This window comes from Monodelphis domestica, chromosome 4 (genome assembly GCF_027887165.1).
Source record: "Monodelphis domestica isolate mMonDom1 chromosome 4, mMonDom1.pri, whole genome shotgun sequence".
Taxonomy (NCBI): domain Eukaryota; kingdom Metazoa; phylum Chordata; class Mammalia; order Didelphimorphia; family Didelphidae; genus Monodelphis; species Monodelphis domestica.
In genome coordinates, this window is record NC_077230.1 from 371521265 (window position 1) to 371536719 (window position 15455).

Consider the following 15455-nt stretch of genomic DNA (forward strand, 5'->3'; position numbering starts at 1 on the left):
GCCTTTCTCTCCACCCCCTTCTAATTTGCTTCCAACTAATCTGTTAAGAGTTTAGGAAAGAGATGGGGTAATGTGTGTAATAGAAAGAGCCCTGAAATTGGAGTCTATCCAAACCCTGACTTTCACACACAGTCACAGCTATGTATTCATGAGCAAGTTACTTAACCTCTGATCCTCAGTTTTCTCCTCTGTAAAATGGGCATAATGCTCCTCTGACTAACAGCAGTGTGGCTGTTCATCCTTCATTTTCTTTTTTTTAATTATTTATATATATTGATTTAGAATATGTTCCCATGGTTCCATTATTCATGTTCTCTCCTACCCCTCTTCCTTCTCCCTTCCCAGAGCTGAAAACCAATTCCACTGGGTTATACATGTATTATTGCTCAAAACCTATTTCCATATTATTCATTTTTGTGATAGATCATTTAAAGTCAAAATTCCCAATTTTATACTCATAGAAACATGTGATAAGTCATATGTTTTTCTTCTGTGTTTCTACTCCCACAGTTCTTCCTCTGGATGTGGATAGTGTTCTTCCTCATAAGTTCCTCTGGATTGTCCTGGATCATTACGTTGCTATTAGTAGCAAAACCTATTACATTTGATTGTGCCAAAATGTTTTGGTTTCTGTGTACAATGTTCTGATTCTGCTCATTTCATACCACATCAGCTCATGAAGGTTCTTCCAGTTCACATGGAATTCCTCCACTTTATTATTCCTTTGAGCACAATAGTATTCCATCACCAACATATACTACAATTTGCTCAGTCATTCCCCAATCGAAGGGCATCCCCTCATTTTCCAAACCTTTGCCACCACAAAAAGCATAGCTATGAATATTTTTGTACAAACATTTTTTTTTATCTCTTTGGGGTACAAACCCAGCAGTAGTATTGGTGGATCAAAGGGGCAGTCTTTTAAAGCCCTTTACACATAATTCCAAATTGCCTTTCAGAATGTTTGGATCAATTCACAACCCCACCAGCAGTGTACTAGTGTCCCAATTTTACCACATCCCCTCCAACATTTATTGTTTTCCTTTACTGTCATTACATGGCCAAACTGCTAGGTGTGAGGTGGTACCTCAGAGTTGTTTTGATTTGCATTTCTCTAATCAGGAGGGATGTAGAACACTTTTTCATGTGATTATTGATAGTTTTTATTTCTTTATCTGAAAACTGCCTATTCGTGTCCCTTGACTATTTGTCAATTGGGGAATGGCTTGATTTTTTGTAAATTTGACTTAGTTCCTTATATATTTGGGAAATTAGACCTTTGTCCAAGAGTTTTGTTAGAAATTCTTTCCCAGTTTGTTGCTTCCCTTTTAATTTTGGTTGCATTATCCTTTTTTGTACAAAACCTTTTTAATGTAACATAATCAAAATTATTAATTTCCATCCTTCATTTTACAAGAGGTCCAGTGATATCATGGGGTGATGTCTTGAGTTGTGCATGAATTAGATTTAAGTGAGATAGAGTTGCACAAAGTCTTTACTCACTCTCTCTTTCAGAATCATTGAAGTCTAGTGTAAGACAAAAGTCAGGATGACTGGCAAGAAGGAGGTACATGGGGAGCTTCAGGAAGGACCACAGTACAATATAATTATAAGGAAAGAGCTTCCTAGACCTCAATGTGCTCTACAAGAATCATGGTGATGATGAAAATGAAAGAGCACATTTTAAAGTTCACAAACAGTTATTGATGTGAATTCATTAGAGTCTTGAAATGGCTCTGGGAGGACGATACTACTGGTATTGTTGTCCCCAGGTCACAGATGAGGAAGTTGGGTTCAAGAGTATCACCTGAGGGCCCCAAATGACTGTCCTCTGAGTACTTTTGAGACCCAATCTGGTTGTATTTTATCATTCCAGATAGCATCAGGTCTTCTGAATTCCAAGTTGAACATTCTACCCATTCCAACATGTTGCCTTACCCATTCCAGTCCAAACAAATCCAGCAAGCATTTATTTGCACCTACTATATACAACGCATTTTGCTACATCCCTGTCTGACTCACATGCATACACGTGCACATGCACACACACACACACACACACACACACACAGGAAGAACAGACTGCCTGAAGGGAATTAGAGTCTGCCTAATGGTAGAATTCAACATAGAAGCATCAGAGTATTTAAGTGATCATTTCAGGAGGTAGAAGAGAACACAAAAATAACCAAAGGGAATCATCAATATATAAGTTTAGAAAAGTCAGTGTGGCTAAGTGCGTAGACCATCAGTCCCAGAATCAGGAAATCTTGGATTCAAATCCCACCTCTAATATTTTCTGATCTTGACATGTATAATCCAAGGTAGTTTGCCTCTCAGAGACTCAAACTAACTCTTTAAGACTATAAATTTCAGAATAGTAGCCAATATGCAATAGAGGAAGGAATTCCCTCACTGAAAATTCCCTACATTTTTTAAATAATAAATAAAGGAATTCTTTATTATATTAAAGCATATTTTAAGGGCAACTCAAATTCAAGATCGACAAACTAGAACTCACTATGGTCCCCCTCTCTATCCACTCCTTCTCTAACTTCCCTACAACTATCCAAGACACTCTCAATCTTTTGGGACTCAATTATACCCTTGAAGTTATACTTGACTCTCTATTATCACTTACTCCCAAAATCCAATCAGTTGTCAAGTCTTATATGTTCTACCTCTACAATATCTCTCATATCTATCCATCTGCATCGACTCATAGATCCATCATTCTAGTTTGGACCTCTAAACCAGGCTATTATAAGTCTCCTAATTAATCTCCCTACCCCATCTCTTCTCACTCTATCTTATGCATAGCTGCTTAAGTGATTTCCCCAAAGGACAACTCTGACTTTATTTCTCCTCTACTCAATAAACACCAATGGCTCCCTATTCTTTCGAAGAAAGGGCATTTTAAGCCCTTTCCAGGATGACCCCAACCTTCCTTTTCTGCTTTGTTATGTATCATTGCCCACTGAACACAATATAGGCAGTTAGGTGGTACAATGAATAGAGCACTGGACTTGAAATCAGAAAGACTCTTCTTCCTAAGTTCAAATCTGGTTTCTCTAAACATTTACTAGCTGTGTGAACCTGGGCAATCCATTTAACCCATTTGCCTTAATTAATTTATATATGCATATCCATAACATTATGCTATATGAATAAATATATGAATATATTATAAATAATTAATATATATTTATATGCTTTTATATACACATATTACACATTGTAAATACCTTCAGGGCAAGGACTGTTTCATTTTTGTCTTTTTAATTTCTAGCATCTAGCTCAAAGCCTGAGATAAAGGTACTTAATAAAGATGTTTGTTAATTGATAAGCAAATGCTTTAAGAATTGCTTAGGAAGGAATTAAAACTGAGCTTATAAAATAAGAGTAAAGAAAATCTCTGAATGAGGATCTGAGGGGTTTTGGCTCATGAACTTGGCAGAATCTCTCTGGACTGCTCAGAGGCCATTTTCTTTATTTCCTGGTGCTTGGCCATGTTTGGGATAAGTAAAGCACCCAATAGTTGCATTCCAAATTGGATGAAGCATTGCACGTTACAGTATCTATGCATTTGGAAAGAACACTTTACTTTTCAATGAATCCAATTTTATTTTTAAAACATCACAGGGCTTGGTAAGGCATGAGTTATCATTCATATTTTTTTTTCAAATGAAGAATCTGAGATTCAGAGACATTAACTATAGTAGAAGATTTGGGTCTAAACCTCAGATAGCCTGATAAACAATCCAATGGGCTATCTTGCTAGATTTTTCTTCTTGCCATTCAGTAACTCCTTTGTAGAGTTTAAACAGGCTGTAGCACTCTAGTTGTATGAAAGAAAGCGCAGGGTAAAGGCCAGAGTACTTTCCCCAAAGTCAGAAAAACCTGGCTCCTCACTTTTTGCTCTTAGACTTGCTATCAGTGTACAAGAACAGAGAGATCAAATATGTGGTCCATTAACTGAGTCTGGGCTTTTAGAGTCTTATGGTTTGCCAAGTGTCATCCTTGCCATGCCCCTGTAAGGTAAGTAGTACGATCCCATTTGTTGGATGTGGAAACTTAACGCTGGACAAGCAAGAGAAGTTATTTTACAAGAGTGCTTTCATTTCAAGATGGTGACAGCTCTCCTATTTTGGACAAATAGGGACAAGGGGTGAGGAATCGCATCAAATTTTAAATCAATAACATTTAATGGCTATGTGTCAACAAAAGCCTCCAAAAAGTCTGCAGAAAGAATCTGTTTAGCAACTATGCTGATGCTTAAAGTCCATGTTGTAATTCTCTGGCTCCCTATTTCAACACAACACTGGGGCTAGATATCCAAATGGGTAGATCAACTGGATTGGTACTAAGCAATCTCTGGGGATCAAATGAAAAAGCCAGTATGGACATCAGGGATGATCTAGGAGGTCAACAGTCTAATTCTAAGCTGGATCAAAAAATGAGGCATTTACTACTGCAGAGCTGATTCCAGCCTTCTCCAGGGGCCAGAGTGGAAAGGCAGAGTAAGCTATGGAAGGGAAAGCACCCACTGAAAAATCAGATGACAGTGGTCTACTACAAAAGAATAGGCGTGGGGACAGGAGGAGGGGAGAAGAGGAGGATGTGGCCAAAAGAATTCTCCTCAGCCCAACAGGAACTCAGGTGGGGTAGAATTTTTGCCTATAAACTCTACAGATCCAAGTTCTTCAAATTAGTCCCTTGGTGAACAGATCCTTATTCTCCTCACCATTGCCACTGGTCTCACTCTTCTCCTGGCCCAAATTATGGCAGGAAAACTCAAGACTGCAAGACAGCTCTGTTTGTGGAAGGGACATAGGACTGAGATACATACGTGACATTTTAGTATGCATCTGGAACATAACTTTTGATTACATAATCTCACAGTTTGAACTGAACCTTTTTGCAGTGTTGAGCTCACTGTGAAACTAAATGTGTGTATCTTTCTCTCTTACACACACACACACACACACACACACACACATACACAGCATATGCTAGACCCTGCTCAGCAACAGTGAGACCTAGAACCTGGCCATGAGGACCAAAGCAGTTGCCACCACAGTTACCAATTGGAGCCAGAGAGAGAAGACCCAGAGTCTGCAGGGAAAGGTAGCCAAGGTACCACAAGGTACATGGCAGAAGAGATGTCCCAGCACATCTCCAGAGCCTGTCACTTCGAAACAAGGCACCAAAGTTCAAGGAGGACTCAGTGAGGAAGGGAACACTGATTTCAAAGGATGTACAGCCATACCACTCAAGAACACTTCTATCCAGGTCATATATGTTAGAGAACTTCTCTTGATCACTATCAAGGATCTCTTAAAAACCAAGACAGAGTAAAATAATGCCTCTTAGAACCTATTTATTATATCATCATCTAGCTTGCTGGCCTTAGATGATGGCAGGATATATTGCAGAAGTAGGGTGAAGCACCTGATGGGACCACACACACACACACATCCTTATTGGAAGCCAGGCAGCTTTAAGCTTTTCTTAAGGAAGTTGTTTGGGTGGTGGTGGTGGTGAAGGTTTTTTCAGGGTTAGGGGAGTTGAAGTGTAAGAAAAGAAAAAAGGAACAAGCCCTCCCTGGCAGTGCCCTGCTTTGGCTATAAAGCATCATGGGGAAATCATTTTCAACTAACCAGGGGACTGATCTCACTGGAGTCAGCCTGAACAATTCTCCGGGCAAAGCCCAGGAGCAGGAGAAGGAGATGCAGGTGCTGCCTGGGAGCAGTACATGTGTCCAACAGCTGAAGCTAATTAGGAAGGAGCGCCAACGGCAGCAAGCCGAGCACTAGAGCCTGGGAGCTGCCTCTCCACCGCCACCGCCAGCGCTGCCACCACCACAGCACACAGAGGGTTACAGTTCTGATGCACGCTGATTGACACCACTAAGGTTACTTGAGGCTTGCAAATCTCACCCATCACACCATGCAGAACAGTGAGATCAGCCCACCCAGGGAATACGGAGACACACACGCAGGCAGGCAGGCAGGCAGACACACACACACACACATACACACACACATACACACACACACCATTCTGTCCCAACCTCCCCACACACACACACACACCCAGCCACACAAACAGATACACAAACAGTTCAATGTCTCTGAAACCTGACACCTTTAATAAGAAAGGCAAGGACAAAATGGAATCTCATCTCCACTAGTCTATTTTCCCAGTGGCGGCAGCAAGGGAAGAAAAATAAATCCAAGGAAAGGAAACGGAGGCATAGCTGTGGAATAGGAAATCAGAGTCCCTACCTTTGCTCTGGATGGGAAGCTGGTCCTGTGGTCTCTGAAACACCGAGCTGGCCGTCCCTCCTTCAGGAACCAGTCCCATCTGTCAGGATTGTGTGCATTTTTTCATTAACACCTGTTTCAAGTGAGGAGTAAAAAAAAAAAATCTCGTTTAAGGAATCTGCTTTAAAAAAAAGGATAATCCTCCGCGTGTGCACATACACACACACACACCCCACTGGATGCCCATAGGCATCTGTGTCCGACTCCACACACATGAACGGTGAACAGATATGTACATTAGAGCACCAAACTAAGCAGTGGGATCATGGGAGAGCCTGTTGGTTGTGAGCATGCTCCGGCCGGGAACAAATCCATCCTCTGTTATTCCTCTGAATAAATATAAATCACGATCAGAAACCCAAACAGAAGCATCCCTCTCAAATTCCTGCTGCTGAAAAACACGGAATGAATTCAGCCTGCAGACGCAGAATCTAATCAGCAGCTGTTTTCTGAATCCAGAGCCAACCGAAGCCTGGCTTGTCTTTTCCACTATGAGTCCAGGCCTTTTTTTTTTTTTTTGAAAGAGGTTTTAACCTTTTAAAGATACAGTACACCAATTATCACTTCTGAAGAGCAATCACTCAGGGCCCAGGAAAACAAGGGCCCGACGGGGGGTAACACACTGCGCTGGTTATCTGGCTCCTTCTAGCATTGCCTTTCAAATGCATGCAGAATAGACGTATTAAATATGCACACCTTCATCCTTCCCAGACAGCATCTTTTGGGAGAGAAAATAACATGTTATGTAAACAATTAAGATGACACAACTCCACAGCGCACACACATCCATCCATCACCACTGCACATGGCAGTCCATGCTCCCGCTCTCTCTAGGACGGCTACAGAAACCCAAAGTGATGATGGAGCCCCAACAGAAGTCACTGGTGGCCCATTGGCATGACAAGGTCAGCCCTATCTGATCCCTTCTGGCTTCAAGCTAAAGAATTTCCCACATCTATTTCTAAATTAAAGTTTCTTCCAGGGCCAGGGTCCTTGTTCCAACAGCCTCCTTCCAAGAATTTGCAATGAACAACTCCACCGAGAGGATTCTCGATCCTCGGACTTGGGGAGTCAAACTTTCCTCTTCCCCGTGGCTTTGCCAAAGTGACAGATTTGAAAGGCTGGGATGGAGAGAGGAGAGGGACCAAAGGCACCCAACCCCAGAGAAATAACTATTTGCCAATGACTTCGGGTACCTGGATGGCACCGGCTGCCAGCAGCATTTATTTGTGGGGTTGAAAGTGCTGGGGATAAAGAAACAAAGCCCGAAATAAAAATCGACGTTTGGTTTCTTTTAATGCCCCTGACAATCTGTGCCTAACAGCAAGCGCTGGCGGCAGTCAGAGCAGTGCCCTGATACAGCAGCAGCCAGAGAGTTGCCTGCTTCTCACCTAATGCATATCTATCACCTTCTTACCTGAGTTGTCACATCAGGAATAGTCTCACTGCCATCCCCTGAGGCAAGTTCATTTAGCACCTAGCCTTCTGGATAGAACAGAGCCCTCTTTCTCCCTTGGCCAGCCCTGTCAGGCAGACAGACCATTGGAATCATGGAGCAATCCACTCTTTCCCACCCACCTCATCCCTTCCCCCCTCCCCATTCCCCATACACACTTCTCCCACCCCCCCCCCCCCAGGGCTCTTTAGCAGAAAATTATCATATTTCATGTGTCTTCGCTCCAGCTAGCTGGCCATCCCGCTGATTGGCTGGTCCTTCGCAAACAGAGATACCCAGGGCCAATCAGTAGCAGGGCTGGCTCCCCGGAACATCTCCAGCACAGACCTGAGCTCAGCAGGCTCTCAGTGCAGAGGGGCAGACCCACCAGCAGGAGCCTGTCACTCTCCATCCCTCCTCCCTCCCTGCTCCAGCCTGCTTCTCTCTCAGTAGGGCTTGGCCAACACAGGTGGCCCTTTCAGAGTCATCTGAAAGCAAGAAGGAAATTCTGGGGTTTCTTCATGGGCAGCCAGAGAAGGAATCTGTGAGATAGATCCCTGTGCCCTCCCAGAAGCCAAGGCTTTTATCTTTCCATTATCCTACCAAGGTTCAGAAAACGCTTTGCTGGCAAAGTAGGGGCCTTTCTCTACTACTTTGCCTCTAAAAGCCTCTAAGGATGTGTGGAAACAAGCTCTTTTTTCCACTATAGGAGTCCATCAGATGTTGTTGACTCCTCAAAATTGGCATTACGTGTAGATCTCCATCTAATCACAAGACTAGCCAGGGTTTCTGGAGGTCACCCAGTCCATCCCCTGCCCCCCAAAGCTGAGTTACATTTAAGCAAATTCACAGCACTTCAAATGCCCCAGAAAAAGACAGCCTCTTTCCCCTCCTATGGCCATCCATTCCAGTAGCAGACAACTTCTGTGATAAAGCATGTCTAACCTAAATCCTGTCTGCTTCAAGTGGGGCCAGTTCCATCTCCTGTTATCTTCAACTCTGAGGCCCTTTGGCAAATGTCAAGCCCTTCTAATGAGTATCACCTAAGTCTATTCTCCTAGCTGATTAGATGCCATTCCCTTTGGCTCCTTTACTTTCCTGGTAGACACTATTTTTCAAAGCATTAATTGGCCCACTGTTCTTCTGTGGACTTCTTCTAGCCTCACTTTAGTTGTGGGTCTCCAGTTAACATGAGAATTCTAATCAAGACTTGGCTGAAGGGATAGATACAGAGCCAACTCTGCCTCCTGTGAGGGGAAGGCATGTCCAGAAGGAGCGACATGACTGACCCGATATACTCTCACCTGGGCAGTCTGCACCTCAAATACTGTGTTTGGGTCAGGGCATTGTATTTTAGGAGGAGACTGACAAGTTGAATTAGATCCTAGAACAGGATGACCACCATGGAAAGGGACTAGACATAGAAGAATTGTTTCATGTTTAATGTCCAGAGTAAAGAAAAGCAGGCTATCCATTCAAGTGCATAGGAATCAACCAAGAAACATTCAGAATTTATTAGGTGCTGGGGGAGATAGGGAGTGATGCAAAGACATCTATGAAACAGTCTCTGCCATCAAGGAACATATTCACTATGGAGAAACAACAGGGACACACAGGTTGTATATGTATATATACACACAAAACATACATGCCTATACATATATATTTTACATGTATAAACATATACATATATGCATATATGCTGAATCCTCCTAGAGAACATAAGCTCCTTATATATGCAAGTATATACTTAAGTGAGAGTATACATATATGTGTATCCATGCTATCTCCCTTAAAGACACTGTGTGTTCATATATGTATATGTGTATACATATATGTTACATAAAAAATAAATCCAAGGTAACAGGAGGGGCAGTTCTAATAGCTATGGTGGGGTCAGACAAAGCCTCATGATGGAGGTAGTAAGAGATAGGGATGAGGCATCCAGGATTAAAAAGGGAATCCTTTTTTTTTAACCGAAAAGGAAATGGCTCCCTAGATTGCAGAAGAATCCCAAGAGCAGGGTTTACTAAGATGGTTATTAGGCTAAATCTAATAATCAGTTGGCAACCTCCTAGAAACAAAAGTTGACCCAAAACCTTTTACATGCTAAGAGAATATGTTCCTCTTCAGCCCCTACCCAGACACTTATATGAAAAGTAAGACATCACATAAGACAGGGGAGTGGTGTAGATGGTATGGCAGGACTGTACACTGCAGGCAAAATTAGGAAAAACTGTCTCATGGCACCTTATCTGACCTTAGGAAGAGATTAGCTTAGAACAGAGCTTCTTAACTTTTTAAAAAATATTTTGATCACTGTATTTCAATAGAATTGATTTCCTTTGTAATTCTATGTATTTTATCTTGTGCATTTTAAAACAAGGTTCTGAGGAGAAGCCCAAAGGCTTCCCCAGGCTGCTTAAGGTGATGGAAAGATTAAGAATCTCTGATCTAAAGTATGCACTAGAATATTGAAGCTGATTTTTTTCATAAATGTTACATTTTTTGTGATTCTTCAAAATGATGCAATCAGAATCAGAATGTGAAAGGTAAGGAGGAACCTCTGTGCCCATCTAGTATGAACCATTCCTAAAAAAGACTTCCCATCATGATACACTCAACAAGTAGTCACCCAGACTTTGTTTGAAGACCTCTAGCAACTAAGGAACTCATTGCTTCCAGACACAGCCCATTCCACTTGAGAACAGTTAAAATTGTTGGGGAATTTTTTCTCTGACATCAAGCTTTAATTGACCTCCTGGCTCTTGGTTTCATTCTCTGGAGCCAAAAAGAACAAATTTAAATTTCTCTTTCTCCTGACAAAAGTCCCTCAAATATTTAAAGAGAGGTATCATGCCCACTCCAATCTTCCCTCTTTAGACTGACTATCCCTAGGTCCTTTAGTAATTTTCAAAGCAGAAAATTTTAGTTCTGGCTCCCACCCTAATTTCCCTCCTCCAGAGGCTCTTTGCTTTCATCCATGCCCTTCCTAAACTGTGAGACCATGAACCGAACACAATTCCTAATAAATTGCTTGTTGACTGACTGACTGATTCACCAGATGTGGTCTGATCAGGGAAGGAAGCATTTGGCAGGACTATCAACTCCTTATTCCTCGAAAATCTCATTAGCATTTGGTTTGGGTTTGGGGTTGTTTTTTTTTTTTTTGGCTACTATATCATACTGCTGACTCATATTGAGCTTACAGGCCACCAAAAGTCCCAAATTTTTTTTTTCTAGGCTAATTGCTGTCTTTCCATGCCTCCTCCATCCTGTAAATGGGAAGAAAGAGAGAAACCACCCAGACTTGCCTATTTAGACCTCACTATTCATGGTATTTCTTCCCTAAAAGGTGTATTTGAGCTCTAATCATTGGCACTCCATTTGCCAAGGAGCTAAATTAAGGCTCTGAGTGGACAGCAAACTAATTTATCTTCATGAATCCAAATTCTGGGGAGTAGGGGCAATCCACCCCCCTGCTAAAGAACCTAAAGAATTCCAGTGGTCAAACCTGACCAACATTGTATCTCAGAGGTTGGTAACAAAGGATATTTTCTTGAAGAACATGACAGCTTCCATGACACCGTTTGGGGAGAAGAATTATTGTGCTCCAGGATTTCCATTGAACAGGAGAAAGAGTTCGACTTTCTTTTGGGAACTCCCTCTGTGAAATTATCACTCATTAATTCATGTATGACTTGTGATTTCCTTTATGTAAAAAAAAAAACGCTAGTGCAGCACTCTTTTGTGGGGGACACAGATAAGCAACTTAACTGCAACTAAGAGTCTGAGAGGAGTCTGAGGATATTGAGAGGTTAAGTGGTTTGCTTACTGGCTCTCTCATCACTAGAAGAGATTAGAAACAGCTTTCCTAACTCCAAGACTGGCCTTTTCAATTCTCCATGACATGCTCTTTCTCACAAATCTGGCCCAATTTACACAGAACCTTACTAAAACTGCACACATCTCACACTTATACCATCTTTCAGACTAGAGTCCTACTGATACCTTCTGTATCATACTTAACCCAATACTGTATCTGACCAAAGGTCAGTCAGCCAGAGATCTCAGCCATCTGGAGCACAGTCACATACTCAGAAGTAAGTGGAAAAAAACAGCTGTCACAAAGACCATGGACTTGATATACAAGGAGAGCCTGAGCCCTCTTTGGATCCTTACGTAGATAATTACACATAAAGGAAGACAGAGAAGATGAGGATGGGCATCTTGACAGGAGACAGCAGAACAAGGGATCAAAAGAATTGTAAAGACAGTTTGGGTCCTTTTAGTAAATGGGCAAATAAACACATGCATGCACTGTAATATCCCCTAAGAACATTACTATAACATACAGAGTATAGTCCAATAACAGATATTCATTATAATGATGCTGAGTCATTTAAGAAAAGGAAAAGTATATTTGATATGCTTTGCTTGAGAAGGCAAGAAACTAAACAACCCATCTTAAAAAAAAAAAAAACCTTCCTTCCATCTTAGAATCACTACTGTGTATTCATTCCAAGGCAGAAAATCCATAAGGTCTAGGCAATGGAGCTTAAGTGACTTGCCCAGGGTCACACAACTAGGAAGTATCTGAGGTCAGATTTGAAATCAGGACCTCCTTTCTCTAGGCCTGGTTTGCAATACCCCGAGTCATCTAGCTATCCCTATAATCCATTGTTTTTTAAAATCTGATTTGGGGCCTTTTGTTTTTATATCACAGTCACTTTCGGAAATATCCTCCTGCTATTTCACACCAGCCACCCCCAAAATTAGTTCCTGCAATATAACAACAAAAAACTATTAAGCTAAAACACCAAATTAAGTAACCCCATCTAATGTACACAAGATTCTGCCCTATTCTCTGCCAAAAGGAGAGAAGTATGTTTCATTATTTGTTTTTCCTGTCTCTCACTAGCTTTTCAGTAACTCAGACTTTTGGCTTCCTTTCAGTAATCTTTTTAGTATAATGATGTGGTCACTTCATAAGCCATTTTTCTAGTTCAGTTTATTTCACTCTACATCAGTTCATATAAATCTTCCTAAGTTTCTCTGAATTCTCATTATTTGTCATTTCCTGTGACACAAAAAAATTAAGTTGCATTCATATAAAGCCCATGTGTGCTTTGAGGATTCTTAACCCAAACCCTGCTCTCACAGAAGAATCTCAGATCCTGGAAGAAGACAAAGTTCTAAGGGAACCTTTGAGGGAAGAGGGGGTAATTCACCAATGCCATTGGCTCCAACAAGTGTTTCTCACCAATACTATCAGTTGAAAATCATTATAGTCAGCTTTAAGTAGCTTAAAAAGGCAATATAATATGAGTGATGACACACACATATATATACACACATATATATGTATATATATCACTTGGTTCAACCATTCCCCAATCAAAGAGCTTCTACTTTGTTCTCAGTCCTTTGGCCAGTACATTTTATAAAGATTTTTTTCTAAACTGATTAATCTACCAATACTTTTGAAAGGGATGGTGCTTCAAAAGTTAAATTTTAGTTGTCTAGAAAATAAATTCTTATTGTGGTATCTGTTGGTGATGGAATAGTATTGTGCTCAAAGGAATAATAAAGTGGAGGAATCCCATGGGAACTGGAACAACCTCCAGGAAATGATGCAGAGCGAAAGGAGCAGAACCAGGAGAACATTATACACAGAGACTGATACACTGTGGTACAATCAAATGTAATGGACTTCTCCATTAGCGGCAATGCAGTGACCCTGAACAACTTGGAGGAACCTACGAGGAAAACCACTATCCACATTCAGAGGAAACACTGTGGGAGTAGAAACACCAAAGAAAAACAACTGCTTGAATACATGGATCGAAGGGATATGGTTGGGGATGTAGACTCTAAATGAACATCCTAGTGCAAACAACAACATGGAAACAGGTTCTGATCAAGGACACAAGTAATACCGAATGAAATTGCACATTGGCTGTGGGAAGGGTGGGTAGAGGGGAGGGAGGGAAATAATGTGATTATTGTAACCAAAGAATAATGTTCTAAATTGACTAAATAAACTAATTTTTAAAAATAAATTAAAAATAAAAAAATAAATTATTATAGTGGAAGACCCCATCTGAAGATGCAGATAAATGAAATGTCAATGCATTTTCTTTTTTGGTGCTGAAAAGTCTTTCAAATTCTTTGTAAGGTATAGTGAACAAAACTGCCCAGTATTCTAGGAACAGAAAAACCCTATTATTCTGAGGTTGTCATCAAATGGACCTATCCTGAAGCAAATATTTATATAATCCTCAACAGTCCTCATGACATAAGGAAAGAGGAAAAGATTAGCTTACCACTTGGACAACTATGATATACTAATATATTCATGTTCTGCATTTGACCATTTAGATTAATGGTAGAATTCTCAAGCAGTAACAATAAACCCTGACTTTGTTTGCAAGACACCAACAATTCACAGTTACATTGCATTTTAAGATTTGTGAACTGTTTTCTTCATACCTCCAAGAAGGTAGCCACATCCTTCTCATTTTAAAGGTGAAGAAGCCAAATCTCTTAGGGGTTCAATGAAGTCACAAGATGACATATTGCTACTTTCTTGGGGTCATGGGAGGGGTATTAGTAAAGAAGTATTAGAAACTAGCCCATCATTGGCTGAAGATGGGAAGAGGTAGGATGGGAACCATCTTCCTACCCCTCTGATGGGTTGATCACTCATTTCATGGGGATGAACCACATAACCCTTAACTTGGAAACCACATATCTTAGTCCAACCATACCACTTTATGAACTGGCTAACTAAGGACCAGAAAGATTAAAAAACATCTTAAGGATGTGAATGAACAGAAAAGAAAAAATGTCAGTTCTATAGTGAGAATGAAACAATAGTCCCAAGTGTTAATCTGGTCCTCTCAAGATACTAAAAGGTCCAAAGGAAGGTATCCAGAGCATTGAATGAATTTATGTGATAGGTTTATAATAAAGAAAATAGCTACTATCACCAGAGGGGGAAAAATCAGCCTTGTTAACTAATTTCTCTTTGCTTGCTACTATCAAAAATCTAAAGCACCTGTACCCCTGGCTACTGGTGTCACTGTCACAAAAGGCATTGACTAGCTGGAGTTCTCATCACAGTCCTCAAGTTGTTGGAATTTAATTCTAATGAAGATGAGTAGAATGAAACTCTCTTTCTTACAAGTTTTTAAATCATTTCCATAACTTATTTTTGTTTTCTGATATAATCAACAGCATGAGGAAAGGAAGGAGGAAATAGACCTTTGAGGACTTAGGAAAATCCTTTGAGAAAACAGTATCTGTTTCACATGGGTACAGGTGCTCCCCACAGTACACACCTTATTTCCATCTAGGTCTGAGAATATCCAGGGATACAGCCATACATCATTTTGTCTCTTTGCCCCTTGTCCTTGTGTCTCCCTTTGCACCAACTTTGCCACCTCCATGTCCCTTGCCCTCTTACTTCCTATCCATAAATTCTGTATCCTTTGGGGTCATCCTTTGCTGATGAAATGTACCAGTTGACTTTTACACTTTACGGAATCTACTGTTGTATCTTGATTCAGGCACCCGTTATGTTGGACACTTTTTAAGCCTGGTTTTCCCACTCTAGGAACACAGGCACAACCTTTATGGTAGGAAAAAGAAAGAACAGCTAGCATCCCACTTTTCAAAATACCATCTTTTATCTT

At 40.8% G+C, this 15455-nt stretch overlaps 1 protein-coding gene across 1 annotated transcript in view; it reads right to left on the minus strand.

The window, feature by feature from the left end:
* HIVEP3 (HIVEP zinc finger 3) overlaps nt 1-15455 on the minus strand; it is a 651964-nt gene that overhangs the window by 482193 nt on the left and 154316 nt on the right. Inside the window, exon 2 of the mRNA XM_016422541.2 lies at nt 6285-6396. The gene's annotated coding sequence lies outside the window, so the exon portion shown is untranslated. The remainder of the gene's footprint in view (nt 1-6284; nt 6397-15455) is intronic.